The following is an 18,449-nucleotide window of genomic DNA, read 5'->3' as shown; positions in this document are numbered from 1 at the left end:
TGCAGGCTCTACAGGTCAACTTGGCTCAGAAGGTACAGAGCCACTGCTTCCAAGGTCAAGCTCTCTTGAGCAATCAGGTCGTCTGCAATGATTTGTGTCTGACCTACCCAGCAAGTGTACAGGAACTGGGGACATGTCTTCACGCTCTGGGACAAGGAAGAGCCTCCGGGCTAATGGAAAAATGATTTTTTTCTGCCACACAGAAGAATGAAATCTTACAGCATATTAAATTTAGGAAACAAAAATAGCTGGGGCTCTGCATCACTCCTGGGTCTATACCCAAAGGAGCTAAGTCTAAGTAGAGACACTCACTCATCCATGGTCCCTGCACATCTATTCACAAGAATTGAGAAGTGGACCCTGCATAGACGCCCATCTATAGATGACTAGACAAGGGAAATGTGGGACATACACGCAATGAAATTTTATTCAGCCATAAAAAAATGATGACATTTGCAGAAAAATGGATAAAACTTGATATTTTTATTGTTGAGAATCTCAGACTCTGAGATTATACATATAAATAATCATATATATATATATATATATATGATATATAAACAGTGGGAAGGATGAAGGAGATGACACTAAACACAGGGCTTTGGAAAGAACAAAAGAAATCTTTTTTATTTTGTTGGTTTATTTTGTTTTTTAAGACAGTTTCTCTGTGTAGCCCTGACTATCCTGTAACTCACTCTGAAGACCAGGCTGATCTTGAACTCAGATTCGCCTGCTTCTGCCTCCTGAGTGCTGAGATTAAAGGTCTGAATTGTCACACTCAAGGAAAGAAGAGGTATTAAGGGGCGCTATGGAGGAGAATATGGAAGAGGGTAATAATGAATAAAAGTGGGGTTACTGGGGGAAGGAGGTCAACAGAGAGAGCAGGGGATGGGCAAGGAGGATCAAGAAAATCAAAATACATGGGACTTGGAGAAGTCTCAGCAGTTAAGAATTTAGTTCCTAGAGCCAGGAGGTCATGGCACACACCTTTAACCCCAGCACTTGGGAGGCAGGTAGCCTATCTCTGAGAGTTCGAGGACAGCCTAGTCTACAGAGGGAGTTCCAGGGCAGCCAGGGCTACACAGAGAAACCCTGTCTCAAAAAAACAAAAAAAGACAAAAAGAAAGAGAGTGAGAAAGAGGGGGGAGAGAGAGAGACAGAGACAGAGAGAGAGAGAGAGAGAGAGAGAGAGAGAGAAGAAGGGAGAGAGAAAGAAAGAAAGAAAGAAAGAAAGAAAGAAAGAAAGAAAGAAAGAAAGAAAGAAAGAAAGAAAGAAAAAATTTGATTCCCAACTTCAGGTGATTCACGCCTACCTGCAATCCTAGCTCCAGGGACTCAGGGACGTCAACACTCTGTGCTGACCGCTACAAGCACCTGCACTCACATAGCACACAGACATGCATGCACACACAAATAAAAGCAAATATTTTAAACATATATGTGTGTGTGTGTGTGTGTGTGTCATTATAAAACCTATTACTTTGTAACGGTAGTTTTTTTAAAACACTAATAAAAATATAGCTGGGGTATATGGGGTATAGCTCAGTGGCAGAGCCCTTGCCTAGCATAGGGGAGGTGCTGGGTTCTGTCTTTAGCCCCGCAATAGATAAATATGACAGACATCTTCACATCACCGGAAATTGCTCAGCTGGCATTCTGCTGCTACATGCTATGGGTTGAGGATGAATCCACACTGGGCAGGATGGGAGGCAAGGCTACGAGCAACGCCTGGCTCCTGATGGAAGAGGTCCCTCACATTGCAAGGACATCCCAAGCTCAAAGTCACTGAGAGCCTGTGTTCATGAGCAATGCAGTCCATGAGTCAGGCCTGACGCCTTCAAGACAGCTTGTGCCTGCTGATTCACTCTGGCTCTGCCCTGATCTGGGAGTGACATGTTCAAAAGCAAGGCACCAACAGAGCCCCGCTTCCTAGGAGGCTCTGGGAGAGAAGCCGGCTCTTTGCTTCTTGCAGCTTCTGAGGGCTACCAGTATTCTTGGCTTGAGGCTGCATCACCAGAATCCCAGCCTCCTCTTCGGCCTGCCTAACTCTCTGCCTTGCTCTTAGGATGGTGGTTCTCAGTGTTCCTAATACTACAACCCTTAAATACAGTTCTTCGTGTTGTGGTGACTCCCCCAACCATAAAATAATTTTGTTGCTACTGTAACTTTGCTACTGTTAGGCATCATAATGTAAATACTTGACATGAAGGCTATCTGACACCCTGTGAGGGTTGCGACCCACAGGTTGAAAACCATTATCTTCGACGAACACATGTATTCAGTAAACCAAGACAAACATCTCTCAGGTGCTTCGATCACATCCTCTGCAGAATAAATAACAGTCCCGATTCTGGTAATTTGACATGGGTAGCAGGTAGGGGCTATTACGAGAGGGTGGGACCTTGAAAGGCTTTGGCTACCAATGACAGAGTCAATGACCAGAACAAGCTACCAGCAGAGCTGCTAGGAAGACACCGGGTAGAGCGGGCTCTTGGCAGTTACTAAAGCACTGTGCTATGAAAACCACTGTGATGAACCTGCCCCTAATTGGGCCCCAAAACACTCTGTCATGGAGGGAGAGGTGCTCATGAGGCCTCCCCCACCAGGAGGATTGATAGGTAGTTCGTGGTTGCTGGGAGAGGGACATTTTCTTCAGTGGTGTGGCCATGGCAAGGTGCCCATGCTTCTGCAAGCAATCCTAATGGAATTGGCTGGGTTGAGAGGTGGGGAACACGAAAGTAGAGGGGGACTAGCTGGGGAAAGGAAGGGGATAAGTGGGGAGGGGACTGAAGGGGGTAATGGGGTAAGTATGTTCAAAATAACATTACACATGTATGAAAGTGCCATGTTGACACCCATCCATGTGTATAAGGCTGCGAGGCCCAAAAAGCTGCAGGTGGGGCTCACTCTCGAGAGGGTGTAGCTCCACGGACCCAAAACTTCTGGGTTCTTTCTGGGTTGATGAAATATACTGCTTCAGTCACTTTTCTGTTGGTCTGATTAATTTTAATCTGCAAAAGGCGAGTCAGAGGAGGAAAAGATTTGCTCCGGCCCAGGGTGCTAGAGGAACACAGTCCATCATGGCAGGGATGGCATGGCGGCAGGAGCGAGGGCAGCCTGGCAGTCAGGAAGCAGTGATCACATTTCATCCACACAGAGAAAGAGCAAACAACAAGTGGGCCAGGCTATACAGCCTTAAAGCCCGCCCACAGTGACCTATTTTATCTATCTATTCTAGGCTCCACTTCCTAGAGGTTCCATAACCTCCCCCAAACAGCGCCACCAATGGGGGACCAAGCGTCCAAATACATGAACCTGTGGAGGACAGTTCTCATGCAAACCTCAACACACACATAAAAAGCTTGGGAGATGGACAGACTCGAATAGGGAGACCTCGGCTGAGGATGCCCAGCTTTAGAAATCGCCAGTGAAGAGAGCAAGAGAAGATGCTGCTCCCGGCCCAGAGCCTTTCCTAAGACAAAGGGAGATCTTAGCTGCAGGAGGAATATTTCCTCTGGAGAGACGACAGCGCTGAGAGTTAAAGTGAGCGAGCCTCGCTAAACTTTCACCTGCGGTCCTCTCTTCCTCTCACTTTGCCACAAATGAAGAGCCCGCGACAGACCTAGCACAGCTTGTGGACAGCCGTTCGGATGCAACTGTAAAGAGAATTGAAGGGGGAAACCACTTGGGCCTAGGAATGAGAGAATGAGCTTCCAGCTGGGAGAGACTCCTTCACTATGTACCCAAGGCATCGTCCTGTGGCGCTCACTGTAGCCCTCCAGGGTTGCGGGTTGGACCAGCTGATATCCCCCATCTCCCCACTCCCGCCTTCTTCGCATTCTATCACCAACTTACCCTTGGTTTGCATCTCTGCCTCTCACACATGGCTGCTCTCACCATGAACCACATACCACATACACTTTCCCAGAGGCCTTTGCTCCTTCAGTGTGTGTGTGTGTGTGTGTGTGTGTGTGTGTGTGTGTGTGTGTGTGCTCAGCCTCAGCTGTCAGCATCAGCATGTGGACCTGTAGGGTACAGAGCCCTCTCTCCACACCGGGTAGCTCTGTAGGGTTGCAAGAGAAGCATCCGCTTCCTACGGTGTCCCCATGGTCCTGCACACATCCACCTCTGCTGCTCTGACTCTCCAATGGCTGCGTTAGGCACATGATAGTCCACCCTCATACTGAAGGTTGGGAAACCGACAAGGCCCTTAGACACTGCACAGCTCACTAAAGTCTGTGTAGCCCACAGGCATAGAAGCAAGGTCTTGAACTCAGGTCCTCTGGCTCTAAGATGACTCTCATCTCCACCCCACTACCCAAGTCTCCCCAGGGGGTGTACTAACGCTGGACACATGCTTAGTATCGTAAAGATGTCATAGTCCAGTCTTGGGGGGGTGGGTAGTAAATCATACATTTACCACTGTACATCATATTAATTTTCCTTGGTTTCTTGTCCATGTGTTCTATAACAAATATGCAATACTTTCATTGTCAGAGGAAAACTGGTTGCTAAAACAACACAGGAAGATTACATTACAACATGCTTCCAAATTCCAGATGGTTCTGGGGTCGGGGGGGGGAATGGGAGCTTCACCAACACCCTGACCAGCTCCCTAGAAGGGGTACAGGGGAGGGAGCATCATAGACAGAGCCTTGAACATCCTACTCTGTCTGCGGCAGGCTTTGAAGGTAGCCCCATAGCAGAGTTCTTGGGGGTGCTTTTCTTCCCCCCACACAATCACTCCCAGAGTCCTAGGGGCTAAAAGGGTATGCAGAAATTTCCTTTCTGGCCCAAGTCTGAGGGGCAGCTCATTCTGGCCAGAACATCCCATGCCAGAAGTCAGATGCCTGCCCCCCTGACCAGAACTGGAAAAATGCCTCCAATTCTGTATATGAGCTGTCTGGGGAGCAATTCCAAGAGAACACAGGACAATAATGTTCGCTGCTCATAGCAAGTAGAGGCAGTGTCCAGCGACTTCCCATCTCTGAGGAGCCACATCAGCCTTGGGGCAGAGAAGCCTGGGAAAGAAAGACAATGCACCCTTAACAACTCAGCCTTCTGGCTCACAACCCCAGAAGCTTCTGCCTGTCCTAGCTGGGAAATCATTCCAATGGATCCTAAGCGCTTTCTGCCGCCCGTGGTGGTGTCTTCCCTGAGCAATCCACACCCAGAGTTCCAAGTCCTTGGAAGTCTTTTCCTTCCTCAGGGTCATTCATTGTACAAGTTGTGCCCTCTGCTTGGGACACTCTTCCTAGGATAGACCTTTGGGACCCTGCCTGGAGTCACCGGCTCTATGCTAAGGAGATCAGGTCACAAAGTACAGCCTCCCCAGTCTCAGACTTAAAACGATGGAAGTAGCCCAGTGTTGATGGTGGACAGCCACCAGAACTAGTTCCTGGGATGTTATGGCAACGGGGAGGTGAAGGGCACTGTGTCAAGCCGGGTGATGACCAGGTGACCCTTGTGCTGACGTAGACGCCATTGGTCACATTGACTTCCAGGGCCACTGACACAAAAGTCGCTGAGTCTCCTCTGCCTGTATTTCCCTCCTGGGCTCTCACGCTTCTCCCCAGGCCCAAAGTCTGGGGACCCACAGCTGGCCTTCTGGCTCTGGCCTTGTGGACCCTTGCTGTGCTAAGGGCAACAGTGGTGGCTCCTCCCCTAAGCAAACAGGAGAGACCCAGGACCAAGCCGGGGAGTGAAAACCTGTAGATCCCTATGAGCGCCTGTCACCAGTCAGTCACCAGCCCTACCACCACCCTCATGTGGGTGAGATGTTCCTACCACATCCTCTCCTCCCACCCACAATCTGGGCGCTGGCATGTGAGCCGGTGGTTTACTTGTTGCAGGCTGACAGGTGGGGCTGGCACGGTATCAAAGCTGGAGTCAGAGACGGGAGCTTCAACTACCCAGAGCTGGGTAGGCAGCACATGGCCATCTCTCTGGTTGGGCTAGGGGGCGCACGTGGAGTGTGTGGGTCCTCCACTGCTGCCCAATCTCAGTGGAGATCACCAGCCTTTGCCCAGCTTCTGTCATAGCCCTATAAAAACCCTGGAGAAGGAAAATCAACAGCTCTTCTCTCTTTTGAGAACCCCCCCAACCCTCTTAACCTCCCTCAACGTCTCACTTTTCTATAATAACTGCTAAGGAAGCCTGCTTCCACTTGGCACATACAAAGTTCTCAGTGAGCTCGGAGCCACTGTCCCTTTGATCTCTGATGACTATGAGGGTCCAGTCTTGTACCTTAGGTCTTGGGGTCATGTGCCACACACTAAGCCATGAGCAGCATGTGCCCATAGCCCCTGCGCCATCTTTGTAGTCACCTAGCAACCCTCGAATTGAAATGATTGATGGGCTTAAACAAGTTGATCCTATGAGACGGAAATCAACCCTCCATAAAGTTACAGTTGTGTAGACACTGCCCGCACACAGTAGGTCCTCAACAGAGAGAGGTGGGAACTGTCAACAGGTTTATGAAGTAGTAGTCCCCGTAAAAGTTCTTTATTGTACAAATACAAAAAAAAAATCTCATAAGACCAAAAAAATTAATCCCCTGGAAATACCACTTCATAACCCTGCTGAGAAATATGTATTTCTTGTACAATAAAAAGAGAACGAGAAAAATTCAATTCCATTAAAATATCAGTGTAGAGAAAGATCCTATTGTCGTGGAGGTGGTGTTAATTTTCTCCCTTCCACTTACTCTCAATTTCGTAGCAAGGAACACACGCTACTTGGATAACATAGCGGAGAGCTGTTTTCATAAGCTTTGTACTCAACCTTGGGGTAGACACGATGCTGAAGAGCTTGTTCCCTGGGCTCTTTCCCCATGGAATGAGGCATAATAGATAGAGATGAAGAACAAGCCGGGAACAAATGCATTGCCGTGTGGGGCTAGAGGACCCCAAGGAGGAGGAGCCTGCTAGCTGTGCGCTACAGCAGCCAGATAAAGCGGAGCAGTGATGCTGCTCACCAAGAGGAGCAGAATGCCATCTGGGCCGTCCCTCCTAGGGATAGGGTCAGGGGGTGGGAAATGTTTTTTTAGGGGCACAGACCACCCAAAGCAAACTATTCTAATTCATGTCTTTGAGCAGAAGACACAAACATCCTTGGCCCTGCCCTGGCTGGAGACCTGGAGTGCAGGAAAGGAGCGTGCTTGCTTGGTCTTGTTATCTCTTTCTTCTCCTAACTGACCACCCCTGCCTGGAAGCGCTACCCGAGGAGGTGACCCAAGCAGAGAACAGACACACCTGGATACCTTGAAGTGACCACCTCATCTTCCTCTTCATGACTCACCCTAGTCTCTGGCATAAATCCTGTGAAAAATCCTTTTTAAACGATTATTGGTTGGCTAGTGACCAGTGTACAACGGCCTCCTCCGACTGTTCAGGAGCTCCGTCTCCTTTCCTAAGTTCCTGCCCATGCATCTATAATAAAACTCCTTGCCAAACTCAGCATTTGTCCATGAAGTTCATTCTTCGAATATGAGAGAGTACCAACTCCGTGGCAGTTTTGTGTGACAGTGTGCATCTAGAACCCTAACTCCAGAGTTAAAGTCCCCATAAGCCGATAAAGGAAGCCTCTGTGTGATTCAAAGACACCCCACTTTCCCCCTCTCCCTAAGTGCCACGGTGTGGGGTTACTGCTCTGCGACAAAGAAAGAAGTTTCTGGACCCTGCAGAGTGCCAGGCTGGGCAGGGTTTGCGCAGCCATATCTGAACGGAGTACAACACTTAGCTGTGAGGTAGCAGTGCCCGGGGAGAGTAGGGAACGTCACTTACTGCCACACAGACCTGGTCCATTGCTGGGGATGGCAAATTAGAGAAGGCCCAGAGTTACCATCCCTGACCCACCTCCTGCTCTGACACTCCCTTCTGAGTGAATCCTACCCCCCTTCTCTGGAAGCCAGCTCCATAACTTCTAGGCTCCAGCCGGGCTCTGTCTCTTACCCGGCTCTTTAACATTGGCCAACCACTTGAGCCTATGGAAGCCCCCAGATTCCTCTTCAGAGCAAAAGAGGACCGCACCTAACTCAGAGAGGCCCTGTGTTTAGGATTCCACAAAGCAATTCCCGAGAGGCTCCTAACAAGGCGTCCACCGCACATTTGATTTGGGGAATGAAAATTCGAGGTGCAGCCTGCATCTGAATCTATCGCGAATGGCTCTAGGTATCTGGAATTATGAGGCATCACAAGCCGGAAGAGAGAAGAAATGAGCAGTCCTGGTTCAGCGTGCAAAGGAAGGCTCTGGAGCGGACCCTGAGCAGACACAAAAAGAGTCCAGCCACAGCGTCTCCCTAGCCCATATCCTAGAGCCGGCACTGCCACCTGCTGGTGGCAGAGAGCTTTGCAAGAAGGCGCTTTCCCAGCTGGCCCGGATGAGAAATAAACCTCTAAGCCCAGGAGACTGGACAGAGGGGGCGTGATCAATGGAAAGGACTGGGAGCTGGTACTGGAATTCTAGAGCTATGAAGCCCTGTTCCAGATTCCTGCTTTTAAACATCGCAGCTACACATTGATAACTCCCCAGGCTGCTATTCCCTGGTCCAGGAAACTTCTAGTCTAGTCTTATTTCTGTTGTAAGAAAAGCACTCAACAAAAAAGCAACATAGGAAGGAAAAAGACTCATTTGGTTTAAGATTCCAGGTTACATGATTGACGGGAGGTCAAGGCAGGAACTTCAGCGCTATATCCACAGTTAAGGGCAGGAGAGGATAAACACGCAGGTCCTTGCTCGACTGCTCTCAGTTGGCTTTCTTCTCTCCTATACTGTTCAGGGCTCCCACCCTAGGGAACGGTGACACCCACAATGGACTGTGTCTTCCTACACCAGTTAGTATTCAAGACAATCCCTCCCCCCCCCCCGAGATGTGCCCACAGGCCAACATCTTAATAGTGCCTCATTAAGACTTTTCCCAGGTGATTCCACCTTGTGTCAAGTTGGCAATGACGTCTAACCAGCACGATCTACCCTTCTGTCAACTTGACACGGACATGTCACTTTAAGCCATAACTTTCTATCTCTTGTCCCAAAAATAGCATGCTAAAATAATATAAAATACAATTCAACTCCAAAGGGCTCCCCAGGTCTTTAAAACTTCCAGTACTTCAAAAGTCCAAAGTCTTAGTTGTGGAATTATATAAAATAAAAAAAAAACTGGAGAGATGTTAAGAGTGTGTGAAGAATTAAGAGTGTCTACTGCCTTTGCAGAAGACCCTAGTTCAGATCCCAGCACCCAATCAGGCCTCTATCTCTATCTTTATCTCTACCTATAACTCCACCCCCAAGGAATTTGGTGCCCTCTGATGGCCTCCACCAGTACTGCATTCAATATGTGCATGCCTCCCATTATACAAGTGCATTTACACAAACATAAAACAGTATCTTTTTTAAAAAATCAAAAACAAATAATATTTCCACATTTGTGGATGAAAATGAATATTAAGTACCTGACTAAGTTGAGGGGTCAGTGAAAGTGTCCCCCTTCACACCCATTAGAACTTCAAGGTAAACTGCAGCATGGAGTCCCCCACACCTTGCTATGTCATTACCCCTGGGTGCTTGTCACAAAAGCAGGAGCTTAGGCCCCTCTGAATCTGCTCCCTGGGGTGATGGCCTTAGAATCTGCACTATGGCAAGAACCCCACTCCTGTGAGATTCTTCATACCCATCAGGGTTCAAGAGTTCCCACAACAAGGCCAGGGCACTAAGCTAGACACTTTTGCCAGACTCCCCCAGAATGGCATTCTCTTGGAATCTCTCTAAGTCTCCTTTTTCCTTTCCATGCAAGGGGCCAAGAGTCCTGTCTGGTGAGCCCCGAGAGATTATGATTTGGTGAAATAATGCCAATGCTGACCAGATGAGTAAGATACCAGATGTGGGATTCCCTTCTGTATGCTGTGAATATGTTTTATTACCATTAATAAAGAAGCTTCTTTGGCCTATGGCAGGGCAGAATATAGCAAGGTGGGAATTCCAAACAGAGATAGAGGTGGAAAGAAGGCAGAGTCAGCGAGACGCCACACAGCTGCCGAAGGAGAAAAACTCGGGAACCTTACTGGTAGGCCACAACCTTACTGGTAGGCCACAGTCTTGTGTTGATACACGGATTAATAGAAATGGGTTAATTTAAGATATAAGACTTAGTAAGAAGCTGAGCTAGTAGGCCAATCAATGTTGTAATTAATATAGTTTCTGTGTAGTTATTCAGGTCTGGGTGGATGGGAAAGGACGTGCAGTCGCCAGTTACAGGTACCTGCTCATCATGGGCTGGACTCTTGAGAACAAGAGGCTTGGGAGACATGAAGTCCCTGGAGTCAGGTGGGTGAAAGAGGGATGGGCAAAGAGATGTAGGGATTAGTAGTTATCTCAGGCTACTTCTAGAGGGGCCGGTACACAGGGAACTTGGTGGGTGGGGCCAAATGGGCCTAACGTGGTCGGCTGTGGGTGTTGCATACAGGAACCATCACAGTCGATCTCTCCTTCCTGAGCAGCAACAGCAGAGGAGCCTGGGGTAAAGGTCTCATTTCTATCACAAAAAGAAAAGAAATCCAAACCAGAAATGGTATGTAAGGGGAGACCTTGTTACTACCACACTGCATATTTTCAAACACACTGCAAGTAAATGGTTGGGCCATGTAGCGAGCGATTCAAATGAGACTGACTCCCATAGGCTCATTTGAATACTTGGCCCCCAGTTGATGAAACTGTTTGGGAAGGATTAGGAGGTGTGGCCTTGTTGGAGGGGGTGCATCACTGGAGGCAGGCTTTGAAGCTTCAAAAGTCTGTGCCTTTCCCAGTTAATGCTCTCAGGTGTTCTCTCTCTCTCTCTCTCTCTCTCTCTCTCTCTCTCTCTCTCTTTCCATAATGGTTATCTCTCAAAATAAGTGTTCAGCTACTGATCAAGTACCAAACCTGCCTGCCTGCTGCCATGCTCCCTGCCATGATGGTCATGGACTCACCCTATGAAACTATAGGCCCCCAATAAACTCTTCTAGAAGTTCCCTTGGTCATGGTGTCTTATCACAGCAGTATAAAAGTAACTAAAGCAAGCCAGAAAACTCTTTGGGTCTCTTCCAACTCTATCCTATTAGGACTGTCTCCCTCTCTCCCCCTCCCTCCTTTCTTTCCTCTCTCTCCCCCTCCCTCTTTTCCTCCCTCCCTCCCTCCTCTGGATTTCTGAGCACACCTTGACGTACCCTACTGATTCTCATGTGTTCATTATCTCTCCCACCACACAGTTCTCATCTCTTCTCATGGACATTTGTGAACATTCTCCAGTTCTGGGTAGCTCAGCTCTGTTCTCAACTTCTTCAGGAAGGCCTGACCCCACCCCACACATGACCCCTATGTTCCTAACTGTTGTTGGTACTGTGTTCTATCAGCTCAGATGGTGTTTGCTCAAAGAAAGTTCCCTCCTAGAGGAATGGACTCTGAGATGTGGTCACAGTGTCTGGAGTTAAAGCCCTGAGCCGCCGTGTCTGAGAGCTCCTAGCTCAGCCTAGCCATGGTGGACTAATTTTACTATGACCATGATCATATTAAGAAATACTTTGAGCGCGGGTGACAGACGCCTTTGGACATGTCTGTGAGGGAGTTTCCAGAGAGATTAACTTGGGAGCAGGGAGACCCATCCTGAAAGTTGTTGGCTCTGCTCCACGGACTGGTACAGCAAAGTGAATAAAATGGGGCAAAGGAGGAAGCCCGCTGAGCACTTCGTTGGTCTCCTTCTGCTTCCTGATCCTCCCAGATGTGGCCAAGCAGCATCACACTCCTGCCACCATGCCTCCTCACCATGATGAAGTGAACCCTAAAACCGTGGACCAGAGTAAGCCCTTCCTCCCTTCTGCTGCTGCTTCTCATCGGGTGTGGCCACGGCGGCAGGAAAGGAGCTGCACTGGGACTTCCCATGCTTACAAGAAATCTGGGGGGGGGGGGTGATGTTTTTTTTTTTTTTTAGTAAAATCTATTTAACATCCCCAAAACTGGTGCTCAGTGAACCGCCCTAAGGAAATGAGAGGAGCTGGCTGTGTGGGCAGCAGATGTGACAGTCAGGAGGCCGTCCCTTCCATCCCCGCCTCAGCTCCACTCCTGTCAAAAATGTCTGCGTTTCATAGGAAGTGCAGTTGCCATTAAGATAAAGGAATGGAGTCCCCTGGTAGAATTTAATGTCGCAGTCAGTGCCTGGGACGGGAGGCATCGGAACACCATTTACTAACGGTGTGGGCATCTGTACACTCCTTTATTTCTCTGGGCCCCACTCCTGGTCTTTCAACAGGGTGAGGGTGGATGAGTCACAAGTTAACAAGCGCTCAGGTCAGTTCCCGAAAGACTCACAGTCTCCATATAGCTCTGTGTGTGTGTGTGTGTGTGTGTGTGTGTGTGTGTGTGTGTGTGTACTATGTGTACAGGTACACATGTAGATATGCACGCATCCATATGGAGGCCAGAAGTCAACCTCAGGTGTTGTTCCAAATGTCATAAAAGAAACACTGTTAGAACTAAAACCACAGATCAGCCACACCACAGTGACAGTTGGGGACTTCAATACCCCACTCTTACCAATAGATAAGATATGGGACAAAAACTGAACATAAAAACACAGGGGGTAATAATATCATCAATCAAATGGAGCTAAGAGGCAGACAAAGCACTTCATTCAAACACAGAAGAACCCATGTTCTTCTCAGCAGCCTATAGAACTTCCTCCAAAATAGACCACAGAATAAGATACAGAACAGGTCTTAGCAACTATAATTAAAATACTATCTTATGTTCTAGCTGACCACAATAGGAAAAAGCTGGATAGCATCAATAATAGAAACTATACGGAGTCATGGAAACAGCACACTAGTGAAAGATAATTGGGACAGGAAAGAGATTTTCAAATTCCTCGAGGGACTGAAAATGAAGGTACAGCATATAAAATCTGTGCCACAGTGAGGAGAATCCAGACAGGAAAGTTTGGAATGCTAAGTGTCTACATCAAAAACATTAAATCTCAAATTAATAACTGAATGACGCAACTGGAAAAACAAACAACACCTAAAACAAGGAGATGGGAAAGGGGCTGGAGAGGTGGCTCGGCAGCTAAGAGCACTGCTGCCCTTGCAGAGGACCAGATTTTGTTCCCAGCACCTACACGGTGTGTCACAAGTCAAAAAGCCCAGGGCCAGATGGATCAGAGCAGAATTCTACTCAAAAGGGCTTCAAAGGGGAACTAGTACTAATCCACCTCAGATTATTCCACAAAATAAAAGAAGGAGGAGTGTTTTCAGCTTTTCTTATAGGGCCAGTATTACCCTGATACCAAAACCACACAAAAACCAACACAAAAAGAAATTATAGGATAATATCTCTGATAATTATAGGTTTAAAAAACTCAATAAAATACCTCCAAACCAAATTCAAGACCACATTTTAAAATATTATCTATTATCCACCATGATCAGGCTGGCTTCATCACACACAGGGATGGTATGATATCAGTAAATCAATAAATGTGATCTACCACAGACACAGATTTAAGGACAAAAAACTTTATTAAATGCAGAAAAGACCTTGACAAAATCAATATCCCTTCATGATAAAAGCTCTAAAGAAACTAGAGACAGAGATACTAGGAATGTACCTCAACATAATAAAGACAATTTACAGCAAGCCCACAGCTGCTATCAAGGTAAATGGAAGAAAAACTCAAAAGCATTTTCAAAAGAGCAGGAGCAAGACAAGGGTGCCCACTCTCTCTGTTCCTCTTCAAGGCCGTAACTGAAGCCTCAGCTAGAACACTAAGTGGAAGAGATGAAGGGGGCGCAAACAGGGCGTGAAGAACTCAAAGTATCCTTACTTTCGGGAATATGATTTTATGCATAAAAGACTCTTAAAAAAACTCCTTCAGAAAACTCTCACAGCCGATAAGCACATTCAGCAAAATAGCAGGGTACAAAACCAGCACACCAAAGTCAGTGGCTTTCCTACCTCCAACAAGTGTACCAAGAAAGAAATCAGGGACACGCTCCCATTCACAATGCCCTCAAAAACAATAAAACAGTCTGTAATAAATTTTACCAAGGAAGTGCAAGTCTTATACAAGAAAAAACTGGCTACTCAAATGTGGGTTTGGGGATGGAACACAGACCCCCGTGCTTGCCCGAAAGGCACGTTACCTGCTGAGCCATCTTCCCAGCACCAGCCTCTAAATTCAACAGCTTTTATTGCCTCAAATTAATTTAGCAATTTCCTGTTCCACTCTCACGGGTAACTTAATGGGCTTATAAGCCTAGTAAAGGAGGCCTTGTTGTGACATAATTCTGGATCACTGGGCCCAAAGGTCCTGAAAAGTTTGGAAAGTGTAGCTCCGGCACTATGGGACAGTACGCGAGCTGGGAACACACGCACACAGACGGAGAGACACGGGGAGACGGGTCATACTTGATACAAGAATGCCAACTTTATTGTGCTCCAGGAAAGCTTACATGGGGATCCTTAACTGACCGCCACGCCCCAGTTCTTGGGATTTCCAGCTATAAAACCCACCAGAATTCACTCCCCTGCCATCAGGAACCCATGAGGGTCTCGTGCTCAGAGCAGCTGTAGGCACAAGTAAACAAGTTGTTTTGCTCAGTTCACTCCAGCAGGCAAAGGGTCTGAGGCAAGCAAAGAAAGTCAAGGGGCCAGGAGTCTGCAGCCCCCAACAGGAAAGGAAGGATTCCAGTATTGCCGGTCACCCAGGAGGGTTTCACAACGGAAAAGAAAGGTGAGCTGGGCCCGACATAAACATTACGGACAGCCAGAGCCCTGGGAAGGACTAGCATCAGTCAGCAAAGGCCTCCGGGTGCCAAGAGTCTGAGCTCCGTGTGGGCAGGTCATTTGCTTCAAGGAGACCAACCAACCACTGGGAGTTTGGCAGCCTTGCCAATGGTTTGTAGAGGACAGAGTCATCAACTGGTCCTGGAGGAAACCCGGAGTGACAGCCAGTCTGCTGAGCAGAACACAGCAGCAGCATTTGCCACAGTTTGGGGAGCTCCCTCCCCAAAGCCACCACCAAACTGGAAGAGCGACTTTGAGAGTGACAAACTGTGTCCTGTGGCTGTCGGAAGGATTTGGGGCCTCGCAGAGATGTGAGGCAGGATGGGCAGGTGAAGCACAGAGCAGGGAAAACACTCAGTGCTGGCAAGGCAGATTCATCTGCCCCCATCTCTTCCTCCCCCTGGATTTGATGCTATTAGTTTTTGTTTGAAGTTCACTTTCTGGTTTTGGTTGGTTTTATCATTTCTAGATAGGGTCTCACACCATGGCCTAGTCTGGCCTCAAACTCCTGGTGATCCTCTGGGGTTCCGGAGCTACGGGTGTGAGCCTCCATGCCTGACTGTTTCCTCAAACAGCCATTCTGATTGGATTAAGATGGAGTTTCGATGTCGTTTTGATTTGCATTTCTCTAGTGGCTAAACATGCTAAGCATTATTTTCATGTTAAAAAAAACATTATTTTTTTATTTTATTGGTATTACTGGGTCTCTATCAGAGACCATGGGAGTTGCATCCGGTGACAACTAGGGTTCAAACGTCAACCCACCAGAGGCATGATTCTCTGAAGGAAGAGAATTCCATCCGGGAAAGTCCTGTGGGGCCACTGGCTCTGGAAACCGTTGTTCCTGTCCTGCTGCAATTTCGCCTGTGCAAAAGCAGCTATGGAGCCTCCCCGACGCCTGTACTGTAGTGTATAATTTCATAGGATATGTATGTGTAACCTCATGATTGCACCTCAATCATGTGGGCACATATACCCGTGGAGGGTCAGGAAGATGACTTTGTTGTAGAATATTATTTTAAGGTGTGGTTTTTTTTTTTTTGTTAATGCTCTGGAATATTTGTTTAATGATGAAAGATGTGTTTGATTAAATAAAATTCACCTGTTGTCCGGAGGCTGCGTCAGCAACTAGCTGACAGGGAAGTAGTAGGGAGGAGCCAGGTGGAGAAGGGTTTATTAAAGAGGGGCGGGGGCGGGAGATGCGGGGGGGGGGGGTGGATGAGGACTTCTTGGGAGACATGAGGAGGTAAGCTAGGTGAGCTGCTTGCTATTCAGCCTCTCCGGGAAGAAGGATTCTACCTCAGTCTTTGAATCTTGAATTCTTTAGTGGGAAGAGATTTAGATAAGTTCTCTTAGCAGTTTTGAAAGAATCGGTGCCTGAGGGAGCAGAATATCTTCAGTCAGTGGCTCTTGCAGCCTAGCCGCTGCTGGTAGCAGGGGAGCTGCAGCTGCTGACTGGGGCAGCTGTAGTTGAAAGGGCAGACCATTGAAAAAGAGGACAGCGTGACTTCTCATTTATCTGTATAATTGTGATATATAGAAATTATACGAGATATGCTTCATAACTAGATCTGTTGTCCCACGAGGACTGTGAGATGCTCACAAGCCTGCCTTGTTCCTTTACTCAGACTAAGACAAGGAAACAATAATTTCTCCCCGGTCTAAGATGAGTTACGCACAATTAGCTCATTTTTACCTCAGAGAAAGTTCAAACTAGACTGAATATTTCTGTAAATGGATCGTAAGCTAAAACCTTTACAGAGAAGCACGAGAGAGAGCTGCAGCTGTCTACCCAAGGTTATTAACACAAAGCAACCTAAAAAAAAAAAAAACATGCCAATTCCTTGCTTGCCAAGTCTCGCAGCTTGTCTCACCAGGCACTGTGCCCCTGGCCTCTGGTCACAGAATTACATCAGAAACCTTGAAACTTTGTGTTGCCATGGTAAATGGCTTGCTTCCTTTTTGTGTACCCAAGGAATGTGCCTTAACCAATGAGATACAACTCTTGTAACTTTCTTCTTATTGCCACAAGCCTCTTGTTTAAAAACAACAACAACAACAACAACAAAGAAGCCAAGTAGAATTGAAACAGAGACTTAGGACTAAAGAGAACTAGAGAATAATGAAGAGAATGACCCTCAGGTCATGTGTGAAGTTGTTATAGAAATCTCTTAATCTCGCTCCTGAAAAGTCTTCTCTGAGTTACCCTGGGTAGTGCCACGGGAGCTGGACTTTCAAGCCACTAAAGGTCCCGTAGTAGCCCAGGCTAGACTTAAACTGGGTGTGTCGCTGGGGTTAACCTTGGACTCTTGATCTTTTGCTTCCACCTCCCGAGTGCTGGGACTGCTGGTGATACCACGTAAGCAAGTAAGCATCTTGACTTTCTTCTCTGGAGGACAGCCGGATCTGAGTACCCACTGGCCGATTGGAGGGTGTGGGTTAATTTCCTAGTTCTCTGTGTGTTCGGGACAGCAATCCCATGGCGGATGGCAAGTCACCAGAGGGCCTCTCACGGTCCCTTCGCTTCGCTGAGGATTTCCACGGCCGTGTGCTCCTTCACTCTGTCCCAGCCCATTTGTCTATTCTTGCCACCCTCTGCGGCTGGAGCCTTCCAGAAAACTCTCACCCATGCCTGTGGACTGAAGAGTCCTCTACTCACATCAGGGTTTTAATCCTTACTTAAGGTGGTTGATCCACTTTGTAGGCCGTGAGTCAGAGACCCAGTTCAGTCTTCTACTCAGATGTCCGAGGCTGTATTCTCTCCAGTGTATTTCGGCATCTCTGTCAGAAGTTGGGTAGTGGCAGCTTTGGGGGTTATTTCTGGGTCCTCCTGCTTGTCTGTGTGTCCAGGTTTGTGCCAACACCTAGATGTCTTGTCGCTGTAAGAGTCACACAGACTGAATTTTCCATGTTGCCATCTTTCCTGCATTGCTCTTTGCTCAAGACCATGTTGGCTATGTAGGGTGTTTGGGCTTCCCTGTGGGTTCTAGGACTGGTTTTCTTAGCTCTGTGAACAAGGTCATTGGACTTTTTATGGGGTCTGCATTGAACCTGTATATCACCTTTAGCAATACATCCATTTTCACAGTGTCAATTCTGCCAATCCAGGAACACGGGAAATGTTTCCATCTTCTGTCACGTTCCCTTCTTCTCACTGCTGCTTCTGGATTCCAGCTCTCCGCACACCTCTCTGCTCTGAGGCTCCACAGAACCTGTGCTAACTGGACAGCAGTTCCCTCCTAGTGCTCTGGGTAACTTGGGAACAAACACAGATGTGGAAATTTAATGCTTCGGCAGAAGGCTCGCTAACTCTTTACATCCAGCCACCTGTTCACCCTTCTCAGCCATCTCACAGAGCTGGGTGGCCAGGGAAACTGAGGCTCAAAGAGGCTGAAAAAGAAGAGTACCAGAGCCGTACTCTTTACGGCTTCAGGCAAATGCAGGACTCTCCTTTCTCCCTCCACTTCCATTCCTCCAGGAATGCTCTGACTTAGAGAGAAGGAAGAGCACCCCCACTGAGTCAGACTGTGGTTAGGAGAAGGCGGTGGTAGCCATGGTAACAAGTGGATAGAGCACTGTGGGTATTACTTGGCGCTCCCTGCTTCAGGGAGAAATAAGGGGTCAGTCAGGACAGAAGG

This window comes from Myodes glareolus, chromosome 9 (genome assembly GCF_982192425.1).
Source record: "Myodes glareolus chromosome 9, mMyoGla1.1, whole genome shotgun sequence".
NCBI classification, from domain to species: Eukaryota; Metazoa; Chordata; class Mammalia; order Rodentia; family Cricetidae; genus Myodes; species Myodes glareolus.
This window is presented reverse-complemented; position numbering follows the sequence as displayed.